This window comes from Solanum dulcamara, chromosome 6, assembly GCF_947179165.1.
Source record: "Solanum dulcamara chromosome 6, daSolDulc1.2, whole genome shotgun sequence".
Lineage (NCBI taxonomy): Eukaryota > Viridiplantae > Streptophyta > Magnoliopsida > Solanales > Solanaceae > Solanum > Solanum dulcamara.
In genome coordinates, this window is record NC_077242.1 from 31700805 (window position 1) to 31713287 (window position 12483).

Below are 12483 nucleotides of genomic sequence, written 5' to 3' on the forward strand. Positions count from 1 at the left end.
ACATATTTGCAAGTTGAAGTGATTTGAACCCACCTAGTTTTACTATGTTTTTAATAAAGTTTGACTTGAAAGCTTTGACTCCAAATAAATATTTATGAAAGCAATATCCATGATAAAAAAAGGGAGTCTTATGAAATGAAAGAATGATGAAATGATATGAATGATGGATTCTTTATGCAATAAGGACAATTCTTGCATATTTGAATTATCAAATGTTTTAATGAGCTATTCTACCGAATATGATGTTTGAATTCTCAAGCTATATGCTATGAATATTTTGAAGTATTAAACTATTCCGTGGGATTGACTTAGCACCGAATGAGGCATTGAGGTGGGATTCGGTAAGGGAATCCTAGTAGCAACCCCTTGTCTCATTAACTATGTGCCAACATAGGAGCCCTTGTAGGCTTAGGCTAATGGATCCATAAATAGCCCTTAAAGTTAAAGTTAAAGAAATGAATGAAGTTGACGGAGTTCTACCTGGCAAGTAGTCTCCCCGGCCAACGTAGGGGGTTATGTTGGATTCCATGTAATAGCTCGCATGGTCTTAAATGTCGGTTATGGTTAGCTTCCCACAAAATGAATGTTTTAAAGGATATCCATATGATTTATTATGCATGTATTACATTATGTTCCATATTACATAAATGTTATAATATTTTCTCAATGTTCATGCATCCTTACATACTTAGTACATTCAAAGTACTAACGCATACTCTTTTGCCTACATGATATCACCATGTAGGGATCGGTGCTCCTCCTCGTTCTCCTCCACGTGGCTAGTTAATATTCCATTGAAGACTACTTTTGGTGAGTTCCCATGTTCCGGGAACAATACTCCTTTGTCTTTCTAGCTTATGATATGTTAAGATATTTTATTATGGCATTTCTTCTATTATGATTGAGGGTGAGCTAGGAACTTGTCTTAGCCCCATTAAATCTAATAGTTAGAGGTATTGTTGGACATATGTAAGTTGAAGATTTATTATTATGATTTCCGCTTGTCTATTTATCATCATTACCTATGAAAGGCTAAAAGAATGCTAAGAGGCTTGTTGAGGTACTTTCGGGTTCCTCATTCGCCATGTCACGTCTAGGCCCTAGGCTTGGGTCGTGACAGAAAGCTAGGGATGATTGGGCACCTTTGAGTTGGATGCTACCTCATATATTTGAAGAATTATGCCGGTATTAGAATACCGAAGAATTCAAGGCCTTGTCCGATCAAGGAAAAAAAGCAAGAGTCAGCCTAAAGGGTGGCTCATTGCACACCGGAGGTGCAAAGAGTGTTGGTACAATTCAGTGGGAGATGGTAAGGTTTCTAAATTTTAAGTTTAAATTCATTTTCTGAAATAAATTATTTCACAAAATATTATTTGATTAATTGTATTTTTATTTATAGGAAAAAGAATTGGAACGCACTCCCTATCGCCATGAAGTCTTTAAAAAGACTCATGTGAAGAAAAAGACTAATGAGCCGGATCCGGATGAGTGGGTGGAGGAAAGGGCCGAATGAGCCTATGTAAGTTATTCAAGATATATTATAATGTATTTTGTTTCTAAGTTTTATTTTTAATATATATATAGTTTTATTATAACTTTTATTTTCTAATATGCAGTAAGATTATGAGCGACACATACGTGAGATGGGAGATTCGGTTCAGTTAACGCTTGAACAGTCCACTCAAATTTGGACAGAAAAAGTGATTGGAGGCAGCCACAAGGGCCGAATATATGGAATGGACTCTAGGAATAATGTACAACGACTCCAATCAGATTTAGAAGGTATTGGATCGTCGCGTCAAACCGAGGCCATTGACGGGGTTCAAATAGCTGCAATGTCTCAGTAAATTACAGAACTTACACGCGCATTGGCAGAATCAGAGAAAAGATGGATCGAGGATCAAAAAAATATGAATGATCAAGTTGAGCAAATTAAAGAATAAGTGCTCAACCTCGCCCGTCAGCCTCCCCCCGTTATTCAAGAGCGTCCACTCCGAATGATTCCGACGATAGTGCTGAATATATAGCAAATAGTCCTTAGGGTTACCTATGTTTGTTTATGAACGTTTTAAATATTTTTTATTAACTTTGAAATACTTTAAATCGTTCTAAATTATGATTTTATTCATTTTAAGTGTTTAATTATGTTTGTTATTATGTATTTTGCGAATTTTGTTTGTTGTTATTTGTGTTTGAATAGGCTGAATTGAATACAATTGAATTGAATTTTGATTGCAAGTGGGCAGCAGAAACCGCAGGTTTCTGCTGTCAAAATTGTTGCAGAAAAAGCGACGGACAGGGTTCTTTAGTTCGTCGCTTTTCTGGTAATTTTTTAAAAATATTTTTCCAAAAAAGCGATGGACAGGGTCCTTTAGTCCATAGCTTTTTGGTTTTTATTTTTTAAATTTTTCCAGAAAATCGATGGACAAAAGGACCCTGTCCGTCGCTTTTCAAGAAAAATTTCAGATAAACAAAATGACGGACGGAGACTAAATGTCCGTCGCTTTGGATTAAATAATTTCTTTTTTGAAAAAAATAAAAAGACGGAGTCCGTCGTATTTTGTTTTTATATTTTTTTAATTAAAAAAATTAGGAGCGGCAGTCCATCGCTTTTTACGTCGCTCCTTTAAAAGCGTCGAGCAAAAAAGTGACGGTGGTGACTGCGTCGCTTTTCCGTCGATTTTGACAAAAAAAGTGACGCAATCCGTCGCTTTTTTGCATCGCTTTTTGACAATTTTTTAGTAGTGCGAATGAATCGAATATTGTGAACGATGAGCCTCATTCAATATCAACTCTCTTAAACCATCTACATTAGGTACACACAAACGACCTTGACAACAAAGCACACCATCTCCCCCTTAGGAGAAAGACTCAATGACTTTTTTGGCAACCGACTTCTTTAACTGAACTAACACCTGATCATGGTCTTGTTTAGCCTTAAAATCCACCACAAGAGACGATTTTGTACCATTATGAACAAGAGCACCTCCATCATCGGAGTCAACCAATCGTACACCTAAACATGACAATCTATGAACATCGTTGACCAGTTCTTTCTTACCTTCTTGAACATGTGCAACACTACTCATAGGCAATCTACTTAGTGCATCGGCAATCACATTAGCTTTGCCCGGATGATACAACACACTCACATCATAGGCCTTCAATAATTCAATATATCTCCTTTGCCGAAGGTTCAAATAGTTTTTCTTAAATACATATTGTAAACTCTTGTGGTCGGTGAACACATCCATATGGACACCATAAAGATAGTGCCTCCAAATCTTTAAAGAAAACAGAACCGCTGCTTGTTCAAGATTATGGGTTGGATAATTCCATTCATGCACCTTAAGTTATCTAGAAGCATAGTCTATCACCTTATCATGTTGCATCAATACACAACCAAGAACAATTCTTGAAGCATCGCAATACACAATGAAACCATTGGACCCTTCCGACAAGGTCAAAATAGGAGCAGTAGTAAGATGATTTTTCAAATCTTGGAAACTATTCTCACAAGCTTTCGACCATTGAAACTTCACTTTATTTTGAGTCAACTTAGTCAAAGGTGAGGAAATCAAGGAAAAGCCTTTCATTAACCATCTATAGTATCCAGCTAGGCCCAAGAACTTCTAATATCAGAAGGGGACAACGGTCTACACCAATTCTTTATCGCCTCGGTCTTTTTAGGATCAACCATAATTCCTTCACCGGACACAATGTGACCAAGAAAAGCTACCTCCCTTAGCCAATACTCACATTTATTGAACTTGATAAATAATTATTTATCCCTTAGAGTTTGCAACACAATCCTCAAGTGATTAGCATGCTCCTCCTCAATCCGAGAGTAAACCATAATATCATCAATAAACACAATTAGAAACACATCCAAATATTATTTGAACACCCAATTCATCAAGTCTATGAATGTTGTGGGGGCATTAGTCAAACTAAACGACATAACTAATAACTCATAATGGCCATATCTTGTTCTAAATGCCATTTTGGAAATATCACACTCCCTCACCCTTAATTGGTGATAACTGGAACAGAGATCAATCTTAGAAAATTAGCTTGCCCCTAGGAATTGGTCAAACAAATTATCTATCCTCGAATTTGGGTATTTATTCTTGATGGTTACTTTGTTCAATTACCGATAGTCAGTGCACATACATAGAGAACCATCCTTCTCTAACAAACAAAACGAGAGCTGCCTATGGGGATATACTTGGTCTAATAAAACCTTTGTTTAACAAGTCTTTCAATTGATCCTTTAACTCCTTCAATTTTGCCAGAGCCATTCGGTAAGAAGGACTAAAAATGAGTTGAGTACCCGAAGGAACGTCTATACCAAAATCAATCTCCCTTTTGGGAGAGGTACACATCGGGAAACACATCCGAAAACTCATTAATAATGGGGACCAACCCTAGAGTAGGGGCTTGGGAATTTTCATCCCTAACCCTCACAAGATGATAAATACAATCCTTGAAAATTATTTTTTGAGGTTTAAGGCATGAAATGAATTGACCTTTAAACACATAATTACTACCCTTCTATTTTAGGACCAGTTCATTAAAAAATTAAAACTTAACCACTCGGGTCCTACAATCAATAGAAGCATAACATGCATATAGCTAATTCATACCAAGAATAACATCAAAATCAGTCATGTCAAGCTCAACTAGATCATATAGAGTAACTTTATGGAAAATCAAAACTGGCCAACTTCTATAAACTCTTTTAACAGCAACTAACTCACCTACGAGTATAAATGGAAAAAGGCTCTAACAACATTTTGGGGCTAATATCAAATCTCATGGCCACATAAGGGGAAACAAAAGAAAAATATATACCCGGATCAAGTAAGTCATAAACATCATAGTGAAAGACCCATAACATACCGGTAACAATATTGGGAGTTTCCTCACCTCTTGCCTACCATGAAGAGCATAGAACTGGTTATTGCGTTGACCACGCTTTGGTTGCATTTGAGCACCTTAAGAAAGTTTTCCTCCATGAGAAACTTGGCCTTAAGGACGACCACCTTTGACCTTGCATTCATTAGCATGATGACCCGGCTTACCATGTCAGTAGAAATTATTTAAACCCGCTAAACACTCACCCTTGTGGTTCTTGCCACACTTTTTACATGTTAGAGTAACTTGGCCAATAGGAGCACCTCCTTGCAGCTTAGGGTTGGGCAACCTATATTTCTCAAACCTTGGAGTAGTGGAATTAGGAGACTCGTGGCTGGAGTACATTTGGTAAAAATGAGGACGTCCACCACCTTCGAACTTACTATGAGAGAAATCACCACTATCTATCCTTGGCCTCTTAGACTCCCTATTTTTCTCCTTTAGCTTCTCACTCTCTATTTTCTCAGCATAGGTCATAAGTCTAGATATATCTATTTTTCAAATCAACATAGCCGTCTTACATTCCTTTGAAACCATATCTGCCACACCTGATACAAACTTTCTCATACGAGCTCTTGAGTCGACAACTATGAATGGAGCATATTTTGACAATTGAGTAAACTTAAGGGAATACTCCCTCACACTCATACCCCCTTGTTTAAGGTTGATGAATTTTTGTACTTTGGCCTTCCTCAACTCCAATGAGAAAAAGGGATCAAGAAACACTCCTTTGAACTCATCCTAAGTCACGAGATCCTCCTCTCTAGGCTTCTCCCTTTTCCATTGATCAAATCAAATTTGGGCAACACCCTTCAATTGATACATACCCAACTCTGTCCTCTCAACTGGGTTAATCCCCATAATGTCCACAATCTTATGAATACTATCAACAAACTCTTATGGATCCTTTTCCACCTTAGAACCCCAATACTCCAAAGGATTCATCCTCATAAAATCACAAACTCTTGTCATTATTGTACCCACATTTGGGTTCACGGGAGAAACTACATCACGATTGGCTTGAGTCGTAACGTCTTGAGAAAGTAGTTGGAAAGACGCTCAAAACTTGGCATTGGAGACTTGATCATTCAAGGGATCATACGGAGCTTGTTTCTCCTCTTTAACCACATTCCTTCTAGCGGGGTATCTTCGTGGAGGCATTTTCTGAAAATGAAAAAGAACAAGCATTAGAGGGAAAGAATTAACCACTCTATCATAAATGAAGTGAGATTTTCCTAAGACTTTTCGTAGCCTCCTATTCATGGATGTGGCGCGCTTCATACCAATGAACAAGAATTTACTTAACAAGACATGTTAGACTCCCTAGGACTTGTCTAAAACTTGTGCTCTAATACTAAGTTTGTCACGACCCGATCTAGGTTCAATCTGCGACACAGTGATAGGGATGCAAGGGACCCCAACCAAGCCATATTATCATACATCGCATACATAAGGTAAAGAAACATAGTAAAATAAGCGAAAGTAACAACTCAAGGGAAATGGTCTAAGGGATATAAAAATCAATTGATGTCCAACTGGACTACATCATATAGCGCCTAAACATGCCTCTAGTTTAGTATTTTATAGGGGCTTAGGACAACCTCCTAGTTCACCTAAATCAAGTAAGGAAAAGTCAAGTAAGGAAAAGTCAAGTAGACAATGAGAATGAAAGTCATGTACATGGTAGAATGAGGGCTCACCAACTTCAAATATCTAAAGTAACTCTATCCACAAAGAGAATGGTCGTGAGTGTCATCCATCCCTAAATTATAAGACAATGTAGGCAAAATATGCATTAGTACATAAAAGGTACTAAGTATGTGAGATATGCATGAACAAGTAAAGGTACATGAACATTATGACATGCGATGCATGACTAAACATAATGAACATGAGTAAGGCATAAAGCATTTGAAAAAATATGAAAACTCATGGTCAATGCATATCATAAAACTTCATCATAAACTCATAGCTTAAAATTTAACTTTGTGGGATAAGACCTTTAACCGATATCTTACGACCATGTGAGCTATAATATGGAATATGATGGAACCCTCATCGAGAAGGGGATGATACCTTTCCAGGGTATACTCTGTCAGGGTACTCAACTCAACTGTGCTATATGTGGATCCACTAGCTAGGCTATTAAGGCAACCTACATGGGCAACATAGTTTGGGACTTTAGGTTGCTACTAGGATTCCCTTGGGTAACTAACTGTGTTACTGTCATGATCCAAGATGAGGTCCTAGATGTGACACGATGAATAAGGAACCCAGAGGTACCTTACCCAAGCCTCTTAGCATTCATATAGCCTTTCATCAGTAATGACAATAAATATCAAGCGGAAGAAAAAAGGAAAAATGGGACTAAGGGAGAACATCATAGAATAGGAGTCATCATCATATGAGAGCAAGCTAAAATAAAGGACATTATGTGATATATATAAATAATATGCATAAGTTAATGCGTGCATGAGAAAAATCATAATAAAACCTTTAAACCATCAATTTATGGGAAAGTGACTGTAATCAATATTTAAGGCCATGCGAGCTATTGTATGGAATTCGATGATTCTTATATTGGGGAAGGCCGATGACTCCTATATCGAGACAGGGGAGACTACCTTGCCAGGGTAGTATTCCATCAACTTTAAACATTCTTCAACTTTAACTTTAACGACTAATCGTGGATCTACTAGCCTAAAAATAGCCGACAAGGGCCCCTATGATGACACATAGTTAATATAACATGAGACTTTACTTAAGAACCCCTTTGATCGAGTCCCCATCTACATGCTACATTCGGTGCTATGTAAAATCCCATGGAATATGTTTAAACATCATCATAGCATAATATATAGCTTTGACATAAAAACAAAAATATCACTCGGTGGAATAGCTTATTAAAACCTTTCATTTGATTCAATGCAAGAATTGCCCTTTCACATTAAAACCTTAGTTCGGATAAGAAGCCCTTTCATCAATCAATAATTTAATAAAGACTCCTTTTACACAAGCATTTACTTCATATCATTCATTTAGAGTCAAACTTCACTTCAACTTCACTTAAATCATGAGGAAAATTAGGTGTGTTCTCTTCATAAAACTTTTAAATGCATTTTGAAGAATTATTGAATGTGTGAGAGTGATGAAATGCATCAATTTATTACACCTCAAACAACCCACCATTCATACTCAAAACCTTCTTCAAGCCTTCATAGAGTCACATTATTAAACCATTCAACTCATGAAATTAACAATTAAAAATAAAGTCATATAAACTCTAAATATATCATTGTCCATGCATTTAATGAGCCCATAAGAATTCATCATAAGGAAGTTCGAATATCAAATTGGAAATTTATTTAGACTCCGTGGGTGGAAGGACCCGTGGATGAAAAGCTAACATACCTTGTAGGAGATAAAACCCAAAAGAGAACTTGAGGAAGAATAGTAACTTGAATGCCTTGAATTGAAAACCCTAGTCTTTCCTTAAGGTTCTTGAGAGAGTTTTAGGATGAGAGAATTTGAAAGTCTTAAGTCTTAAGTGTGAAGAATGAGGTCTTAGAAGGGTTTAGGGTGTTTAGATGGAAGAATTCAGCCTTCAAAATGACAATATTTTGGATTAAAATATAGAAAATGACTAAAATACCCCTTTAAGAATCTGGCCAAAAAGGACTTCATGGGGACCCTTCACAGTCCATGGTGATCACCATTGTCTGTGGTGGGGTCTCGCGATGAAGAACTTAGAAAAACTCAGAAAAGGGCTTGCAGGGGTAGTCTCTGAAGTTTCACCATGAGACATCTTCACAGTCCGTAAAGATCACTACGGGCCGTGAAATATAGCCGTGGTGCAGGTGTGCAGGTGGAGCTGCAGAGTGTACACCACGAGGACTCACCACGTTCCATAGTGGGCATCCGTGGACCCTGCCTTAAGAAAATTCTTGAGGGTTTTGGGGAAAGGCTCACCACAGAGTGCTTCACGGCCCATGATGCTCAACATGGTTCGTGGTCCTCCATCGTGGTTCGTCCTTACAGTCTGAGTCTCTGAATCTCTGCCACGGTCCTTAACAGCTTCCATGGTCACTTCAGGTGCCAGTTTCTATAAATTCTCTAAAAATTCATCCTTGGTTCCTTGGTTTAGGACCTTTCACATTTCCAGGATCGTACAAAAATACTCAAAATTGAAGAAGAAACCTTGAAGAAATCTGAAACTCTAGCTTGAAGCTTGAAGAGAAATCCTTGAGAGAATTTAGTTCCTACCTTAGAGAATTTGAGAGAGTGATTGAAAATGAGGGAAATTTCAAAAGATTGAGTAAATATAGGGTTGAGCTTAGCAATAATTGTATATAGGTTCATGGAACCGAACTTGGTAAATGACACAAATACCTTTCATTAAAAACTAGAATTTCAACCTAGGGGATGAATCTACGAGTCGTAGAAAAGTTGACGAGTCATCAAGATGACTCCTCCTGCAGGTCTAAGGAAAGCTCTAAAAATTAGGCCTCTGATGTTTGCAAATGAGTTGTTTCTACGACTCATCTTCATGACGATGAAGCATTGTTTGGGCTCGTCCTGCTCCTTTCAAAACCTACAAATTTAAGGGTGTGTTAAATTTGGTTACGAGTCATGTCTACGACTCGTAACAACTCCTACGAACCGTCCTGTCAAGTCGTGGACTCGATACTGAGGAATTCTAAAACATAGGCTCTGAAGTTTTGGAATGAATGGTTCTTAAGACTCGTCAACGTGATGACGACTCGTCTTGTTGAGTCGTAGAATCTCTCTTGAGGGAAACACTGTACAATGATCAAGGGGTCACTCTACGACTCACTCTTACAAGTCGTAGAATGCTCTACGAGTCATAGAGTGACTCGTAAACATGAGTCTGTTGAGAATTTTCTCCTTGGTTCCAACTTTTTGACTTTTGGGATCTTACAATTTTGACGGTAGATTCTTGTTTAGGATACATACTTTTATATTAGAATTCCTAAGAAATTATGAGAGTATGATTACCTTGATTTGAAAAGAAGTATTTTTTATAGTATGATTACCTTGATTTGGGAAAAAAGAATTCTTAATGGACTTGCTAAAAAATAAAGTCTTGAACCCTAGAATTGAGTTTTTATATTACTAGAAACTAGTATAGTACCCGCGCGATGCGCGTACTATTAATCTGAGATCAATTATGTAGTACTTAGTAAAAATGGATTGCAACATGATAACTAATATATTTTTGATAATGTGTAAAAAAAAAGGTTCTCATTCAACATGATTAGAAAATCACATTTGAAATGATAAGAAAACCACAATTACAAAATATAAGGAAAGTACCTTTTAAACATGATAAGAGATACAATTTAGATAAAAATATTAAGAAAGTATGTATTCAATATGGTAAGAAAATCACTTTACCAATTTTAGAAATAAAGTATCTTTCAACATGATAAGAAAAATAATTTTACAAAATGTAAAGACAATATTTATTAAACATGATAATAAATCACTTTTTAAAAAAATAAAGAAAGAACTCTTTCAAAATGATAAGGAAAACACTTTACTAAAATGTAAAAAAAAATAACTTTAGACAACATGATAAGAAAAATAGTTTTACAAATTTTAAGAAAGTACTATTCAACAATATGAAAAGAAAAATATTTTTACAAAAATGTAAACAAAGTAATATTTAAATATGATACGAATAACACTGTACAAAGTGTAAAGAAAGTATTAGTTTAACATGATAAGAAAAATATTTTTACAAACACTTTTACATTAAAAGTAAAGATAATACCCTTTTAACATGATAAGAAAACACTTTACAAAACGTAAAGAAAGTACATTTTTGACTATTTGATAAGAAAAACATTTTTACAAATTTTTAAGAAAGTACTAATTCAACAATATGATAGAAAAAACAATTTAAAAATGTTAAAATAAGTACCATAACAATATGATTTTAAAAAACACTTAAAAATGTAAGAAAAACACTTTACAAAATGTAAAGAAAGTAACATATCAATATGATAATATAAATATTTTTACAAAAATGTAAAAAAAGTACCCTTTCAATATGATAAGAAAAACAATTTAAAAAATGTATAAAATGTACCGTTTCAACATGATAAGAAAAACATTCTTATTAAATGTAAAGAAAGTACTAATTCAACATGGTAAGATAAGCACTGTTAATAAAAGTAAATAAAGTACTCTTTCAATATGGAAAACACTTTTACAAAATATAAATAAAACACCTTTCCGACAATTTAATATGAAAAACACTTTTACACAATTTTTTGGAAATTAGTTAGTCAATAATATGAAAAGAAACACTTATTAAAAAGTTGAAGAATGTACACATTCGACATGATAAGGAAAAAATTACAAAATATCAAATATTACTAGTATGCAATATCTCAAATTAAATTATGAAAGATTTTTTTATACACTATATTTATAATCTCATTACAAATATTTCCATCATCATCATAAGATAAAATCTTCAATCCTTTTCTGCCAGTCACTTGTGATAAAGCAACATACAGTTGTTCATGGGTAAATACTGATTTTTTCAAAAACAATCTAATGTGAGCCAACGATTGACCTTGACTTTTATTAATGGTCATGGCAAAAGATACAATTAATGAAAATTGTTTTCGTTGAAACTTGAAAGATATTTTTGCATCAGATGGAGTCAAAGTCATTCTTGGAATAAAAACTTTCTTTCCTGGCATATTACTTAAAGAAAGTACCTTTTTAACATGACAAGAAATACAATTTAGATAAAATGTAAAGAAAGTACGTATTTAATATGATAAGAAATCACTTTACAAATTATAAATATAGTATCTTTCAACATGATAAGAAAAATAATTTTACAAAATGTAAAGACAATACTTATTAAACGTGATAATAAATCACTTCTACAAAAAATATGATAAGAAAAACAGTTTTACAAATTTTAAGAAAGTACTATTGAACATTATGATAACAAAAATATTTTTAAAAAAATGTAAAGAAAGTAATATTTAAACATGATAAGAATAACACTGTACAAAGTGTAAAGATAGTATTATTTTAACGTGATAAGAAAACACTTTTACATTAAAAGTAAAGATAATACCTTTTTAACATGATAAGAAAACACTTTAACAAAATGTAAAGAAAGTACATTTTTGACTATTTGATAAGAAAAATACTTTTACAAATCTTTAAAAAAATTACTAATTCAACAATATGATAGAAAAAACACTTTAAAAATGTAAAACAAAGTACCATAACAATATGATTAAAAAAACACTTCAAAAAATGTAAAGAAAGCCCCGTTTCAACATGATAAGAAAAACATTTTACAAATTGTAAAGGAAGTAACATATCAACATGATAATAGAAACATTTATACAAAAATGTAAACAAAGTACCCTTTTAACATGATAAGAAAAACAATTTTAAAAATACATACAAAGTACCCTTTCAATATGATAAGAAAAACATCCGCATTAAATGTAAAGAAAGTACTTATTCAACATGATAAGATAAACACTTTTAAATAAAAGAAAATAAAGT